Source organism: Meles meles, chromosome 10 (genome assembly GCF_922984935.1).
Source record: "Meles meles chromosome 10, mMelMel3.1 paternal haplotype, whole genome shotgun sequence".
In the NCBI taxonomy this organism is placed as follows: Eukaryota; Metazoa; Chordata; class Mammalia; order Carnivora; family Mustelidae; genus Meles; species Meles meles.
The window spans coordinates 33,769,977-33,788,679 of record NC_060075.1 but is presented as its reverse complement, the minus strand read 5'-3'; the positions used below and the strand labels follow the sequence as shown (position 1 = coordinate 33,788,679).

At 37.0% G+C, this 18,703-nt stretch overlaps 1 protein-coding gene across 3 annotated transcripts in view; it reads left to right on the top strand.

The window, feature by feature from the left end:
* The window catches only part of MET (MET proto-oncogene, receptor tyrosine kinase), a 118,023-nt gene that overhangs the window by 7,613 nt on the left and 91,707 nt on the right, over positions 1–18,703 (top strand). The gene's annotated exons all lie outside the window — the stretch shown is intronic.

The window sequence follows — 18,703 nt, the reverse complement described above, 5'->3', positions numbered from 1 at the left end:
AAAACTTAACTACTAGTAGCCTACTGTTGACTGGAAATCTTAACCAATAACAAAATTAGGCAGTTAACACGTATTATGTTACATGTATTATATACTGTATTCTTACAATAAAGTGAAAAAATGTTAAGAAATTCATAAGAAAGAGAAAATATATTTACAGTACTCTGTAAGTAGACCCATGCAGTTCCAGCCGTGTTGTTGAAGGGTCAGCTGTAATGTAGTCTTCACAAAGCAGTAAAGGAGAGAAGTGGGGTAAATTTGTTTAAAGGAAGGAAGGTTGTCTCCTTTGAAGTCTAATCATGTGAGAAAGGAAAATCCAGCCAAGTTTTGGGTCCACAAGACAATTCAAACTATCTTTAAAAATAAGTTTTGGCTTTTCTTAAGACCAATGTGTGTTTATACCCACATTTTAGCTCTTAAATTTAAACCTAAGGGTCTTTTAAAGGAAATTTAATCCATGTGTTTTTGATTCACTAAATCCTAAATCATTACCCATAAACTGTATGTCTCTCTAAGCTCTTTGATGTCTAAGAAATCTTTGAAGCCATGTAAGGCCTTTTTGTTCCAGAAGAATAGGAAGTTGGTTTTTGCTAAGGGTCAGTAAACAGCATCTTCAAAAATCTGAATTAGTTCTAAAATATCATAACCATTACAGAATGAGTATTTGAATGAGTGCTAATGCAGTTTTCTGACGCAATGTGAAAAATGTAAGTACTATTAAAGACCCAAAGTAGTATTTTAGTTGTAATCTTTACTAACCCCAAGGAAATTATTTTGGCACCACTCCTTTTTCTACTATAAAAAAATATAAAGTTCAAATATTTACCATTTTTTCCTAACACACAGTAGGTACTCAGTAAATGTTTTGTTGAATGTTAAATGAATGACTTTTTCTTCTGCCCAGACCTTCCCAGCTAATGTCAGTCTTTCTATTCAATAGCAGTATCCATCTGTCATATCTCAGAATGAATCTATTCTGAGTCAGTGACCTGGTTTGACAAATTTTAAAAATAAGCCATCAAATTAAATATATGACATTTATTGAAATTCATTCTGTACCATGAAGCAACTGCCTTGCAAAGAGTGCTGAAAATAGGAAGGCATTTCTAGGCTAATTAGATTAAATATTCAGTTGTTACCATATGCTTTCTGAAAATTGATTTTTTTCCCTCTTACTGTTCCTGCCATTCTTCCTCCCACCTTGACATGCTTACTGATTGAAAGCTATGCATGAAAAGGGCAGGTCGTTTGTATCTATAAGCAAGTTCAAACAGGCTTAGAAAACGTAATGCTATAATCATAAGTTACCATAATGTAGGAGGGAAGAGAGGGATACTCAACAATAATGGGGGTGTTGGGTTTTACTCCAGATTACATAGATGACACATCTTTGAACTCTATTGTGTGGAGAAAAACACCTTCTTACTGTAGTTAGACTTCCTGTTTATGAGTGTGTATTTTCTGGTGACTAGACTTCCCATATGGACTCAGCACAAATATGTAGCTCTAAGTGCTGCTGAAATGCACATGATTAAAGTATTGATGGCTATGGAGACAGCAACTCCTTCTCTCTAAAAGAAATAAAGTAGTATTTAGAAGAAGGCATAGTAATGAAACATGGGCATTGAGATCTTTCTTGGTACCATGGTGTATATTTATAACTACTCCCCACATTTTGTCCTCAGAAAACTTTCCCTGATCACAAGTGTTGTTTCTATATGACATTAGGGTGACAGAATTTGGTGATTTCTTATATCTTGGTGGGGAGAAAAAGGCAAATTGTGTTATTATGGTCTTTAAGTAGAGGTTCTTTTAGGTGAACCTGAAGGTCTACTTAATACATACACCATCATTAAACTTGTTTTAAAACTTAATTATGGATAGCACTATATAAGGAGTAACTTATTTATATAGTTTTGACATGCTTAATTTCTATATCAATGGTTAATCAAACCGTGAGTAATAATCATATATCAATATGTACATATTCAAATGTAGGTGATTTTTAAAGCTAATTAAAAGTTCTCATAATTTGGGGTGCCTGGGTGGCTCAGTGGATTAAGCCACTGCCTTCGGCTCACGTCATGATCTCAGGGACCTGGGATCGAGCCCCGCATCAGGCTCTCTGCTCATCAGGGAGACTGCTTCCCCCCCCACACCTCTGCTTGCCTCTCTGCCTTCTTGTGATTTCTCTCTCTGTCAAATAAATAAATAAAATCTTTTTAAAAAAAAGTTCTCATAATTTGATAAATAAGCAGCCAAATGCCTTTGTATTTATACATTTGAAAAACTGTAGTTCAATTTAAGAAGGTTTTTATGATAACTCTTGTGCCACAAATAGAGAAAATAGATAATAAAGGAGAAGACTTAGAAGTTTTAATGGATGTTAGATCAATGAGGTTACGTGAGGGAAGAAGTGGGTGGATATGCTGAAAGGTCACAGGCTTGGGTGCATTGCAAGTATTGAAGAGAGTGTCACAATTAAGAATCAGGCTGCTGCTATCCAAATAGGAAAAAGGCTAGTCAAAACTGAGTGGGAATCAAGGGACACTCACAGGAAAATGGTAGAGCATGCGATGGGTGAAACAGTCTGAACTTCCTCCGTCACATGGTTTAATTCTGGGAGAAGCAAGGCTATCATCTGCCCAGTCCTAGATCAGGCTTCTTAGTCTATTCTACCTTCAGATACCAGTAAGAATAGCAGCATTATGCAGCAGGAGGCAGAAGGAACTTTTATTCTGAGTGTTCAAGACGTATTCTAAGCATTCTATTAGCTACTTGCAACACTACAAATGAAATTCTATATTCATAGAATTCATAGTATTAAAAGAAAAACCAAGAAAACTTACAAATTTTTTAAAAGATTCTATTCAGTTTAGAGAGAGAAAGAGAGAAACACCACAAGCAGGGGGAGAGGGAAAGAGAGAAGCAGACTCCCCACCGATCTGGGAGCCCAATATGGGGCTCAATCCCAGGACCTGGGGATCATGACTTGAGCCAAAGGCAGATGCTTAATCGTCTGAGCCACCCAAACTCCCCTACAAATTTTTTACGCCATGTTCTTAACTAGAATTTTCTTGTACATCAGCTCATTATAATACATCAATTAATGTTGGGATCAAAAGTTACAGCCCTCAAAACTATGCGTAACTGTTCTTCATTAGAATATCATCTGCTGGGGATATATATTTCTTTCAGGTATTATCTTAAGGCTATTTCTTGGACTTTGATTATGCAGAGTTCATGCTGGAGTGTGTGTAGTAACTATATGTTATGTTCTAAACACAAACTCAGTGCACTAAACTTGAAGAAAGCTTATATCAGGCTCTGCCTTTACCTTCTGTCTTTTTGCTCCTCTGAGAGTCTTAGATAGGCAGCTGTCACCTGACTGTGGCCTCACATCCAGGTAGAATCCCTTCAGCTCCTGCTGTACTGTCCAGGTTTTGCTCATGTTCTGACCACATCTAGTTTAGCTAAAGACAGGAAAGAGAATTGTTTAGGACCCAAACAAACCTTTGGGCTTAAAATATTATTACACTAGTTATTTTTTATTAAGTATGAAATAGTATATAAAGCAGCAGCCAAAATAAAGTTTGTTGATGTAAAAAACGTATTTTCCTAACAGAAATGAATACACATTTTGGATTTTTCAGAAATTCACTTTCTGTCATGTCAAAATTAAGATACTTCTAAATTTTATTTCAGTTTTACTAACACATACTTGGATTCTTTATTGAAATCTATACTTGAGAATTCAGTGATTTTAAACATACTACTGCTTTTCAAAGAGCTTACAAAAAAGAGAGTGTTCTTTAAATTACCAGAAGAGTGCAGATAAAACCCCAGACAGTTTCATTAACAGCAATGAAAGGTGACAGCCCTTGAGTCTATGTCATAAGTTGATTAATTACTTTCCAAATGTTATTAAAGATTCTGAATGAATAACTAGACTGGTATTTGAGATCAAGCCTCCTTCACAATTCCTAAGTGGGTTTTAATTTTCAGAATTAGATGATCATTATATTTGATTCATTTCTTTAACATTTTCAGATTGTTGCTTTATTGAAAAGAGAACAGAGTAACTATTGCATATGTTTTTCTTTTCCCTGAAATTATTTCTTGCAGATTTTAATAAAATTTGTTTTGAAATAAAAATAATCAAATGTTGACCTTTAATAAAGGCCCATAGATCTGATGAGTTATATAAACATTGCAAGGAATTCACTACCAAGGTCATGATTGTGGAACCATTTAATTCCCAAATCTACCTTGCTGACTGCTTGGACACACCATTGGAATCAGCATTGTGTGTTAGGATGAGTGTTGTCTCAAGCAAACTTTTGTTTTGGTCATTTCCCATTTTCCTCATTCCCACAATGATTCCAAACTTTCACCATTGTCTTAAGCTCTTGAAATCTCTTTGGCTTTCTTTATTCTCCATGTGATATCTCCCTTTATAGTTTAGAGAATAAACAGAAGCCCAGATTGTTTCCATGTCACCTGTTATTACCTCCCTGCTTGTCTCAAATGATAAGTCTCTTCAGCGTATGGTCTTGATTCCATTCTTCCCCAACATCTTAGAGCACCTTGCTCCATTTTTCCCTTCCTACCAACCTTTCCCACTTTTAAAAAATCTCCCTCACTTTTTTTTTTTCATTCACCCTTACTCAATGCTGCTTCAAGCAAAAAAGCACATACAGATATCCTGATAGGATTTTTACTATACAATTACCTTAAGTATTCGCTCCTCCTTCTGCCTTACCCTTTAAATAAATTTAGAATTCTTTAAAATAATTTCTTATTTATTGTCTCTACTCTCATCCATTCTTTAATTCATTCCACTCTAGTAGTCTGTTCCCAACTACCAAGAAGATGTCTTCTCTCTAATAACCATCAGCCTCCTCATTGCCAAATCTGATGGACACTTCTGTTTATATCCCACTTGACCCTCTGTGATATCTGACCCTGTACATATTGCTCCTTTTTGAAATTTCTAGCATCTGAAATACCAGACTTTCCTTTTTACATTTAAATTTAGATTTAAACTTTACATATAAAGTTTGAATTCCTTCTTTCTACATACTGAACATGCCTATAGGTGATCTCACTTATGTCCACAACGTCAACTACACTAATAGGCCAGTGGTTCACAATTGCTCTAACTCCCTCCGCTCCAGAGCACCATGCCCATGTTATTAGCTACCTTAGGGATACTTACACTTGAATAACCAAAAGATATCTCAGAGTTATTAACTGAACTATTTTTTTTGCCCCAAAACTTTTCTCTGCTTTTTACATTACCTTTGTTTATTACATTTTTTTAGACCTCCCTGACTTCCTAGTGTTCCCCTATGCTCAAAATCCATGTTGAATCATTGTCACATAAATTTTATCTCTTTAATATCTTTCTAATCTACTCTTTTTTTCCCTATCATATCCATACTGCCAAAGTCTTTGTTCACAGTCATTCTTTATTAATTCATTTCATTATTCATTCTTCAAGTCCTTGCCAAGTTCCTGTGTGATGGCACTATGCTAGGAACTAAAAATGGATCTTTCAGTCTAGTGGGAGATACAGATAAGTAAATTACAACACAACATAATAAAGTATAACTAAAGAGAAGAGAGGTTTGATATGGAAGCATGTGGAACAGTTTCTAATCCATTCCTAGAGGGTGAGAAAGGTGTAAGAGAAGGCTTCCTGAAAGAAGTGTCACCTGATAAGACTTGAGGAGAGAGTAAGTTAACCAGGTGATGGTGAGAACAAGAGTATTCCATAAAAAGGGGCCCATGTGTGCTGAGCAAGAGACCACATGGCTTGCTTCAGCAACTTGAAGAAGGGCAAGGTGGCCAGAACCTAGGTTTGGGGGAAAGGGGCAGTGATTGCAAGAGGCAAGGCTGGAGAGTTAGGCAGAGTCCAAATCATGCATGGCTTTTAAGTGCTAAGGAGTTAAACTATTTTTAAAGAGCAAAGTGACATAATCACATTGTGAATTTAGAAAGATATCTCTGGTACATGGGGAATGGATGATGAGGAACAAAAATGGAGTCGGAATACCAAGTAGGAAGCTGTTGTCATAATCCAAGCAAGAAGTGACACTGCCCTCAACTATGGGTGGCAGTGGGGTTGGAAGCAGATGGACATATTTAAAACACCTATAAATGGGAGTCAAGAATGATGTCCTGGAAAAGTGAGAAATGTTAGACATTGAGATATTAATGTTACATTAATTACATTGAGATATCTCAATGTTAGACATTGAGATAGGATATGGAGTGGTAGAACAAGTTTTCATGAGAGTAAATGGAGGTGCCAGAAAGAACATCTGACTGTTTGTCTCATTTGCCGCCTTCTTCCTAGCTTTGGTGTGCCCCAGCACACAGGCCTCCTCTACATTCTCCTTTCCTTGGTGGTATCATCCAATTTCATGGCTTTTCATAACATCAATATGCAGATAGCTTCCCAGTTTAAATTCCTAGTACAGATCTTTCTCCTTAAATCAAGGACTCAGATATCCAACTGCATACTCAATATCTCCAATTGGATACCCAAAAAGTATCTCAAGCATGAACAGAACTACGTGCCCTGATTGTCACACATTCCTGCCAAACTTGGTCTACTTAGCAGCTTCTCTACCTACCAGTAACTAGCAAAATCCTTCTCTCTGTTACAAAAAAATATTTGGAGTATCCATGACTCCTTTTTTCTCACACACCTCATCTCCAAATCCATTAGCAAATCCTCATAGCTCTGTCTCAGATATAACCAGAATTCAGCTACCTCTTATGACTTCATCTTCTCTAGCCCAAGCCACTGCCGTCACTCACCTGGACTACTGCAGCAGCCTTCTAACTGATCTCACTTCTCCATTTTTACCTTGTCCCATTCCCCTGCCACCACCAGTCTTCTTCCATACACAGTCAAGGTGATTCCATTCAACTATATTCACTCCCATGCTCAACACCCTGCAATAGCTCCTCATTCACTCTAGGAAAAGCCCAAGTCTCACAGTGACCTACAATGCCCTATAGGTCTGATTCTTTGTCCTCTCTGATCTTGTCTCATCTCCTGGATCAGAGTCCAGGCTTATTGGCCCTTTGCTGTGCCTCAGACACACAGGCATGCTTTCAGTTTGGTTCCTCTGGCCTCTGTAAGAAAAAGGTATCTTTCACATCTCAGGTGGCTAAGTCCTCTCTTCCTTCAACTCTTTCCTTAAAAGCCAACTTCCCAATTTTTCAAAGCCACAGACCTCTCCCACCACCTTCCTTCTAAGTGCTCCTGAAACTTTCACCCTGCTTTCCCTCTCTCTCTCTTTTTTTTTTTTGCCAGTAACACAACACTCATCAACATGTAACACACCACATGTATAATTTGTTGTCTGGATCTAACTGCTAAAAAGTAAGTTCCATAAGAGCAAGGTGTTTGTTTTGTTTACTGATGTACCCTCACTCCCAAGCACCTCCCATATATTAAGGCCTCGGTTAATATTTGTCAGATTTAGTCTTAAATAACTGTTGGACATACAAAACTGATGCTTGAGAGATGGATTTCTATACTCTCTGGAAATAAAAAGATGAAGATACATATTGGGGAGTCTTCACTCTTACTAATCTTCATCTTCTGTTGTCTGGTCGTGTCTTCTGGCCTCTAGATTCTTTCCATTGCAGTCCATTCACCACAAGGTCACCAAAATTGTCTAATACATAGCTGTTATTACTATGCTCACTTCCATCTCCTGTTTAAAACCTCCCAGTGACTCTTCACTACCTATAAACTATAGATACCTCAACAAGATGTATAAGGCTTTCTACAATGTGGCCCCAGCCTAAACTTCCTGTTTCATCCATAACCAGCCCAACCCACATAGTCTTTGCGCCAGTTACAGCTTCCTGAACAGCCTGCACATTCTCCCTGTGGTGCCTAGCTGTGTGTCCTGTCCGTCCCCTGCTTTTACTAAGCCTAAGCAACTCCAACTTAACCTGCAAAACCCAGGTCAAGTAATATCACCATGCTAACATATTCCTTGGCCATACCTCTATCTGCCACAATTAGCTGTTCTTCCTTCTGTGTTCCTTCAACAATGTGCTTCGGTCTTTTTTTTTTTTTTTTTTTTTTTGAAAGATTGTATTTATTTGTCAGAGAGAGAGAGGAGTGAGAGTGAGCACAAGCAAACAGAGTGGCAGGCAGAGGCAGAGGGAGAAGCAGGCTCCCCCCCTCCCCAACCCCGAGCAAGGAGCCCGATGTGGGACTCGATCCCAGGACGCTGGGATCATGACCTGAGCCGAAGGCAGCTGCTTAACCAGCTGAGCCACCCAGGCGTCCCGTGCTTCTGTCTTTATAGCACTTTATCACACAGTGGTACAGGAGGCTGGGATGGCATGCCAGTCAGTAACCAACACTGATATGGTTGAAAAGTTTTTGATTTTTTTAATGTTTTGCCCTCTCTGTTCTCTTTCTGTTTCTCTCTCCCTCAAACACACCTACCTCCTACATACACACACACAACTGCCTTGGATTATTTTTCTTTGAATTGATCAGTTATATAAATGTAGTCCTGAGTACAGTTGTCTTTAAGTTGTCCTAACCTTTCGGTTTATTGATTTTTTCAAGGATCCAAAGTGTTTACTGACTTTTAGAAATTGGATTTTGTACTTATGTACTTATTTTTCTGTTCTGTTCTGGTTTTTTTTTTTAAGATTTTATTGATTTATTGGGAAAGAGAGTGTGAGCACAAGAGGGTAGAGGGGCAGAGAAAAGGGGAGAAGCAGGCTCCCCTCTGAGCAGATCCTAGGACCCTGAGATCATGACTTCAACTGAAAGCAGGTGCTTAACCAACTAAGCCACCCAGGCGTACCTGTACTGTTCTTTTTTTTTTTTTTTAAACAAGGATAGCTTTTGCTTGGCATTCATTATCCCTTTGAAAGTTTTTTTTTTAAGATTTTATTTATTGATTTCACAGAGAGAAAGAGGTCATAAGTAGCAGAGAGGCGGGCAGAGGGGGAGGGAGAAGCAGGCTTCCCGCTGAGCAGAAAGCCTAATGCAGGGCTCCATCCCAGGACCCTGAGATCATGACCTGAGCCAAAGGCAAAGGCTTAACCCACAGAGCCACACAGGTGCCCCTTGAAAGTATTTTTTATAGAAAGTTTTGTTTAGTTCCTTTATTCTCTGATTATATATTGATCTCAATATAGTGATATTTATATGCTTTTAATTTTTCTCCCAACACTGTTAGAATTGCATTACGTTCACCCAAGGGAACCACATTTTTATAAAATATGACTACGTTTGGATATTCCTTCCATTCACAATATTTTTATGATTTCTAAAAGTTTTTTCTACTTCTCCTGGAAAGGAAAATATTACATACTGACAATTTACCTTGAGAAAGGTCCCTAGTTCATTCCCCTGGCAGAGAATCTACTCTGATTTCCAAGAGAGGTTCTCAGGTGTGAGCAAAATAAAACTCAGACTTACACTAAGAACTAAGTGAAAACAGAGTTATAGGGTAATGACCACCTCACATGGATATAACTCCTATTTGAGGGTTAAGGCCTGGCCTTTAGCACCCCTATGCCTCTCCTCTTGTCTCGCTCTCTCTGGATACTGGTTTGTCTTTACATGACAGCCACCAGGGTGCAAATGGGGTCCATTCACCACCACCATTTCTCACAAGTATTTGATTTCTGCTTTAAACAATACCAGAGAGATTAATCAGTTATATAATCCCAATTCTGAGCACATGTCCCCCTCCATTTGGAATTTACCATGCCTTGTGCTGAGGACATTTTCAAGCACTGAGGGAGGGAAATGTCTGATTCATTAATGAGTAATGTACCAGCTTCCTCTCTAACTTGTCTCCCTTTAGTGTTTCACATTCTGACTGTTCAGTCAGGTTTATCCTATTCCAACCCTGTGTTTGAATATGACTGGAAAAAGTTGCTAAGCTAATTTTATTTTCACTTACTTACTTGGGAAGTTGTTTCTCATATGTAATTTATAGTTAAATGTTATTCGCTGTTCCTGGATTAATTGAAGAAAATCTGGTAGCACTTCTACACAATCTGGACTATAAAATTACACCTATCCATTAGGCTGAAAATTATTTTTAAGGACTTTTATAGGATTCAAGCATCTTAGCAATTTCTTAACAGTGAAATTTTAATGTACACATATTCAAGGACAATGAAACATTCTTGTCTGACCTACAACTTATTAATGGGACAAAAGCCTGTCTAGTCATTCAGGACTCTGATAGTTCAATGTATTTTCTCAACAGGACTTTTTACAATATGTACAATGTTAAAACAAATGCCCATTCATTCTTCTTTCCCAGAACTTGAATACTTTCAATAATTCTTAAAAGGACAAAGATGTTTACTAACAGATTATGAATGTATGAAGGATAATCTTAAGAATATAATGAAGTTCTCTTCTTTTTATCTTTTTTCTTACCAGATCAGAGTTGGACAATGGTCTCAGTCATATGTTACAACTAAAAAATGCACAGTTGGCCTTTTCTGATGCTATAATTCAATCATTTTCAACTTTTAAATGTTTATTGGAAGAAGAAGGGATGCAGTATTGGATAAGAATCTGAATAAAAGCACTATTTAGATCTCTTTCAAAGAAATAACATTTGTATAATAATCAAGCATCAGTGTTTAAAGGAGCCCCTAAAACATTAATTAATTATAACACATGAAAATTATTCTTGCACCATGTTTAACTTCTTTTCCCCTCTAGCCACCAATACATAAGTTTGTTTTGTTTTTGTTTTTTTTTAAGATTTTATTTATTTATTTGACAGAGAGAGATCATAAGTAGGCAGAGAGGCAGACAGAGAGTGAGAGGGAAGCAGGCTCCCCGCTGAGCAGAGAGCCCGATGTGGGACTCGATCCCAGAACCCTGAGATCATGACCTGAGCTGAAGGCAGCAGCTTAAACCACTGAGCCACCCAGGTGCCCCCACAATACATAAGTTTTTAAGTTTATTTATTATAATAAAATATACAATCTAAGGATATTTTTTGTTTTAGAAATTTCATGTCAATAACAGGCTGCCGTACATGGTATAACTTTTATCCACAAGCCCACAAATCTTTCCCTTGATTTTTAATTTAAAAAAAAAGAATTTTTACTCCCTTTCACATAGTTACACCTTTACATGATATTTAAAAATCACCTGTTAAGAACAATTTGCTCTGGTAGTCATTTTGAAAACAGCATGTTTTAGGGGCACCTGGGTGGCTCAGTGAGTTAAAGCCTCTGCCTTCAGCTCAGCTCATGATCCCAGAGTCCTGGGATCAAGCCCCACATCGGGCTCTCTGCTCAGCAGGAAGCCTGCTTCCCTTCCTCTCTCTCTGCCTGCCTCTCTGCCTGCTTGTGATCTCTGTCTGCTAAATAAAAAATTAAAAATTAAAAAAACCTCTAAAAAAAGAAAACAGCATGTTTTAGACACACAGCAATAATACAACAAAAACAAATAATCATATGCAGTTTCGCAACATGTATGTGCTTCAAAAACCTTAAAAGTATTATTCTACAGCAATAGATAAATATGTTTGGCCAAAATGTTTTCATTCTGAGTTTTGTTAATAAAAAGGGTAATTATTCCTTTATTTTTCTTCATTTGCTTGTAACTAGGATTGTCGCATAAAATATATTCATGGGACGTATTTATACTAAAAAAATTAGTCATTATTTGAGATTCAAATTTAACTGGGAATATTATATCTTTATTTGCTAAACTTAAGTGGGTGTATAGGTTTGCTCTTCTTTAAAGTGGTAAAGTAATGGTTCCCTTTTTGTTGTTCTTAGCATAGATGACCCTTACCACGGCTTTGCCTTAGAGGACAACTTAAGAAGGACTTCAAGAACTTGAGACAGGTTTAGAGAAAAACCACAAATGGCCAAAGGATGGGAAAATAAGAAATAATAATATTTAAACTGAGAGAATTATAGTGATGAAACAGTCACCAAGTATTTGGAGTGGGTTCACCCAGTAGACTGTGCCAGGTTCCTCATATTTGATGAAGGCATGAAAAAACTGGCTAAAACACAACTTAGGATAAGCATGTAGCTACATTTATTGAATGTCAGTATATGCTGCATGATTAAATTTCATGGTCTCATGATTTATCCCTAACCCTCATGGGCAACCCCCAAGACATATACCATTATCCCCATGTTTTAGATAAAGAAACTGACACATTATAACACTTTAGTCATAAAATATGTAAATGGTTAAGCCCAGATTCACATCACATCGAAGTCCATCTGATAACAAAGCCCCATACTCTCTCCACTGCACCTCACCTCTTCTCTTTAAAGTGTTATTAGCTATTGGAAAGAATGTTATCAAGCAAATTTTTCTGTAAGTATTAGACATAGGACTGACTTACGAGTATTTAGATCATTTAAATGTGTTCATATGAAAGAGTAGTTGGATGCTGAAAAATCCTCAAGATTTCTTCTGTCCTCCCAACTTACTGTTAGAAATCATTGTCAAAGTAGAGGCATCTGGGTGGCTCCATTGGTTAAGTGTCCAACTCTTGATTTCAGCTCGAGTCATGATCTCAAGGTTGTGGGATTGTGGAGCACAGAGCCTACTCCAGGATTCTCTTTCTTCTCCTTCCACCCTCTCCTTCTCTTCCTCTCCAAAAAAAAAAAAAGAAAGAAAGAAAGAAAAGGAAAAAAAATCATTGTCAAAGTAGTATCTGGCTAAACTAGATGGGACTTTTTGATGTGGCAAATTGTTTTATCTTTCTAAAGTCAGTTTAGACTTTTTAATGATCGTAACACTGTTAAATCTTTAGGCATAAGAATCAAATGTTCAACAAAACATGTTTTAAAATTTGCTTTCTCTACAGCCCAGTAGATCCCGTCACCTTTCAATTTAGGTTACAGACTTAGATTTTTAGCATTTATCTTGCTGTCTTCAAATCCACAGACTATATACTCTTTTGAGAGTAGGAACTCTGAGTATCTAGATAAGTGCATGATATGCAGTGGATCCTCACAAATATTTCATTAACTATTGTGTGATATAATATGATTCTTCATAAACAGTGAATGTTTATAAATACAGTATTGTAATTGCCATCAGGTATCTCCTATTAGAATCTTCTTTCCTGGGGCACCTGCGTGGCTCAGTCAGTTAAGCATCTGCCTTCGGCTCAGATCGTGCTCCTGAAGTCCCAGGGTTGGACCCCAGGTCAGGCTCCCTGCTCTATGGGCAGTCCTCTTCTCCCTCTGCCCCTCACCCCACTTGTGTTCTCTCTCTCTCTCCCACTCTCTCTTTCAAATAAATAAATATAATATTTTTAAAAATTTTTTAAATCTTTCCTTAACCTCTCTTTTCTGCGCCTACTTTTAAAGTTAATAGAACTAGTATAAGTGTAGAGAGGGCTGAGAATTTTTCTTAGGATTTCACTCTGGCAAGTCCTCCTGGAGATTTAACTATGACTGTTTTTTATGGCTGCAATTTCCTTAATATGGGGCCTCAGCCATTTTCCATCATCATAAATCCCTTTTATATACTTAAAAGCAGGCTTGAAATTTTTTCTGCTTTTTATATCTTGCCTCTTCACTTAGATACATTATTTCTGTCTTGAGATTATGTTATGTAACTATTGTAAAAAATTTTTTTTGAAATTATATGGCAGGGAAAAACTAGTATACTACCTCAGAAATTTTAACTAATAGATGAAACTAACTAATAAATGAAATATTTAATTTTTCAAGTAAGGGAACCACCTTTGTTCTTCATTCTAATTACTTGAATACTTTACTTAAAATTGCTTTTATGCACTTGACTTTGTGTTTGAACTCACAGGTTTGTAGTATCTCCAAAAGGGGGCGGAGGGAAGAATGAAAGGAAGGAGAAAAGATTTTACTGGGTCCTATTAGCTTAAGACTAGGTGGGTACAGATGTTCAAACACTGACATGGAGAACTTGCCTTTCTCCGGGTCTGGGTTCTCCTACCCTTTGGGTCAGTTTTCTGTTCAGGCAGGCTTTCTCCACATAATGGCAAAGTTGGGCATCAGACATTCTAAATTAACATCATCTTTAGTACTTGTGATCTTTCCAAGAGAGAGGTCCTTTCTCAGTATTATATTAAATCTCAAAAAGACTCTGACTGGTCTTGCTTTGGTCATGTGCTTATCCCCACTAAGCTCTGCATCAAAAGAAAAGTTCATTGAAAGGCCAGCTTGGTTTGCAAGCTCACCTTGTGGTAAGGGAGGTAAGCCATGTGATGACAGCCCCATTAGAGAGGAGGGAGAGTTTTCAAAAGAGTTGCCAGTAATAGTGAGAGTTAAATTAGAAGATAGGTTAAAACAAATATTTACTAAAATATTACACCTTTTGAATAAAAATTATTTTCAGGAAATGAAATAATTTAAAACAGGTCAAATAAATAAGATACATTTTTTAATAGCATTAGAAACACACTTACAAGAACTATATTGCATGGTTAGGACATTTTAGATAATTTTTAATCTTCTTTGAATCTCAGTTTTGTCATCTGAAAGGAAATAATGCTCACCTTGTAAGATAAATTTGCAGATTAGAGGTGAGGATGTAAGTGACAGTCCTTTGTAAACTCTATAGTGCTATCTAATTATAAAGTATTATGATTTGTAAGAAAATAAGTTCCTAAAAAAGCAAAGTTACTCCTGTCAAAGTCTGGAGAATCTCTTACAAATATATCCCATTACACCTGTGGTGTTTTTTCCTGAGGAATCAGTGCTTGAACATAACAACAAGTGCTTTGTAATAGGTTTTTACTGATGAGGAGAACAATAGTGACAACAGTAGTAGTGTGATAGTCACAGGTGGCTACTGAATAAATTCTTAGGGAATTAAATATATTTCTGGGGAATGAAAAACCTATCTAAGGTAGTTTAGTGAAAAAACTAGAGGCAGATAGATGGCAGACAGAGTGGAGTAACTGTTAAGTTTAGGCTGAGCTGATCTTCCTAGCTAACAGAACAATCCTCTTTAAAGGAAATACTCCTAAATACCAATAGTTTAATGGCCAAGGTGCCATTCTGGTAATTACTCCCAGGAAATATTTTGCCAGTGAGATTATCTTAACTATCAACTGAAAAGAAATAAAAAATGTTTTATGGATGATTCAGTTTCACCTGCTATGTGTACAACATTTTAAGAGAATGAATTAGTCAATCTGTCTGAATCATCTTTACGTGTTCCTTTTAGTAAGGAGCACAAAGTTGGCTAAATGGCCAGCACTATTTCAGAAAGAAAGAAAAAACAGAAACAGTTAAAAAAAGGAAAACATTGTATATTGAAAGCCTGATCTAGGCATATCACAGGAATAAATGTATCAAGACAAAAATATATGAAAAGTGAAAGTATTTCTGGAGTCACTACCAATATAAATATTAAAATTGCTCACACATCCCGATCTGGCAGATTATATAGATAGAAAAGAAAAAGCAATATGTGCCAACACATATTGAAGTAAAATGTTATTGTAGAAAAACAATCTCAAAGTTGAAAATTATTATAGTTAGAAAATGATTTTGAAGGTCATTAGTTCAGCCTAGGAGTGTGCTTGTAAATATTTAATCATCATGCTTTCAGGGGAGAAAAAAAGTCCTGATTTGTAATACTTGCCAATTTCTGTGGTGTAAATATTCCAGCCATGGCCTATTTCAAGCTACCAAGAAAAACTCACTGAACTCACGCTGGAAAGATGCACACAATAAGACGTCACAAGCCAGAGGGCACCACCAGCACATGACTGGATCAACACTATCATTTTACAAATAAGAAAGCAGCTGAGGCCAAAGAAGTTGGGAGACTGGCTTTGGGCATACAACTGCTCAGCGGCACTGCCTCAACTCAAACTCAGGTTCTCCCCCATGCTACATCTCAGGCTGTGAGTGCCTTATGAGGAAGGGATCATAATTGATTGATGCCTGCCTGACTCCCCTAGCCTCATGAAGCTCCCCTTCAGAGACTCCCGTAGACCTTTCCACACTGAGTTTAAATTGTGGTCTGTTTGTCTGTCTTCTCTACTAGTCTAAGATCTCATGAACAGTTGTGAAACATTTTATTCATTTTTGTATCATCAGCACAATATACACTATCTGGAACATAGTGTATTTGAGTATACGAACAAACAATAGTAATAGAGAACATGTATTGACCTCCTCCATGTCAAGCACTGCTCTTAGTGGTTTACATGCCTTAACTCATTGAGCTGTCAGAGTAACCAATCACAATAAGTGAGGTAGGTATTATAATCACTCCCATATCTCAGATGAGAAAATGGAGGCTCCGAGAATTTATCTGCCAAAGGGAGTCACAGACCGCAAATGGATATAAACCTCGCAGTTTGTCTCCTGAGCTTGTGCACTTGAACACTTAGCTGTCCCATATTTAACCAACAGTGTCATTAGGCTATACCGCTCAGCAACAAATACTTCCAAAAGGTTTCCTTCCATTCCTTATGAAAGAGATATTTCCTGGCGGCGATCTAGTCTGATGAATACATATCTTTGTTAATGGGGAGGAGAATTAATTAATTGAAATGACCAAGGAAATGGGGTGTTTACGTTTTCTCATTATCTGAGGATTAAACAGAAACCTGTATTTTAATTTAAAATCCTGTTGTTGACAATGGGTTCTAGTCCTATTTTTTTGCCTTAATTTTTTAAAAAAATAATCTTTCTTTGATTTCTCGGTTTGAAAAGTGGCATCACTGTTTGCTATCAAGAGAATGTAAAAAAGATGAGGGAGACTGAGTTAACAAACTCCAGAGGTATTCTGTAATTTTTTTCCTAAAACAGAAAAAATATCCTCTTTCCCTTCTGGTTTTCTTATAACTTGCCATTGCCTCAAGTGAGATGACAAAAAAGCCCTTTAGTTCATTTGTACATTTTCTTCAATTCTTAGTTAATTGAGAATTAGTACTGTCAGTGATTTATATGCCAACTTTAAGATATGAACCTTATTTTTAAACCATGGTATAATAGTACAGATTTTTTAAAAATAAGATCATTTTAAAGGCTCCTTCAAAAAGCCTAAAAGAAAAAATAACTCATTCACCCTCTACATTGCATTAATGGATATGAACTAAGATGCAAATTGATTGTAATGCTTTTTTTCTTTTGGCAGTAATGGTTCATTTCTTTTCTTCCTTTATTACTTTTCCTAAAGAAAATATAGTGATAAATTATGTAGTGGGCTAATGTTCCAAATTTTAGAAGACATGCTAATATCATATTGAGAAGTTCATTTAATTTTTCCCCATAATATATTCTAGAAGTTTTAGATGCATATATACAGTTTGCTTGGAATTTGTTTTTTATCTTCTAATAGGACAACTTGTCTTAAACCCTTCTTTTCTTCTATTCCTTGTCATTCCCCCCACCATGGCCAAAAATTTTCTTTTTTTTTTTTTTTTAAGATTTTATTTATTTGAGAGAGATGGAGGGAGTGAGCATGAGCAGGGTGGAAGGCAGAGGGAGAAGCAGGCTCTCCACCAAGCAAAGAGCCTGATGCAGGGCTCCCCAGGCTCTGGGATCATGATGTAAGCTGAAGTCAGACACTTAACAAACTGAGCCACCAGCCACCCCCCAAAATTTTCTAGTACAATTCAAAACAATGAGAATTAGATACATAAATAGCAACTACAACACTCTGCATTTATATATGCGTACACTATATAATGGTCAGATCTTTCAAAGATGAGATTTCTTTTTGATACTTAAAACAATCCTGTGAGGATTGGACCCTAGGACTTAGAGGAAAATGAGTTACCCAGAGTCTTAGAGCTGGAGAGGAAAAGAGCAAGAACCAGAGCTCTGATTATCTGACTTCTACTCCAATGTACTCCTCTTACCTCACGAAGCTGCTTCAGTGCTAGTGAAGCATTTAAGAGCCTGGACAGATTCTTGTCAGCCAGATGTGGGATTGAATTCAGTTCTGTGTGACTCTTGGCAAGCTTGCTCATCTAGAAGCAGAGAATAATACTACTTCCTACTTCAAAGTGTGTTTATAAGGAGTAAATCAGAGTGTTTAGCAGAATGCCTAGCACATACATGGTAAGCATTCAGTACATGTTACATTATTTGTATTATTATATGGCTTATACCTCTTTCAGTTCTTCACCTTAATGACACACTATGTAATCCTTTTCATTTCTTGCTGACCCCTTTTTGCATGCCTTGTCGTAGCTATTCTAAACCTCTTTCTCTACTCTGAAGATCCTAGTACCTCTTCTGTAACTATTACTTTCAATGTGGTTATATACCCTGATTTATTTTTGTAATATTGAGACCATATGCCCTGAAGCCCAGTGTCTCTGTACTTAATCTGACTTTTCCTCACCTGCTGTATCAGAAAATGATCTTTCTTATATTCCAGGCTCTTAGCAATGCCTCTTTTAACTCTTATGGGATACTGCTTCAACAGTTTTTATCTCTCCCATTTGCTTGCCTTGGTTTCCCCATTTCTCTAGGCTCAGCTACTTGCAGTTCTTCTGGCCATGCCATATGTTCTCTCCTGCCTCTTTATATTTTCTTACAAACTGCTGTGCCTACCAGGAATTTCCTTTCATCATCTTCCTCCTTCAAGACTCAGCTCTAGCATCATTTCCAATGTGGTTGACTGCCCTTTTTATGCATTCTCATAACTGTCTCTCAGTCCTCCATCAAGCGACTCTGAGCTTCC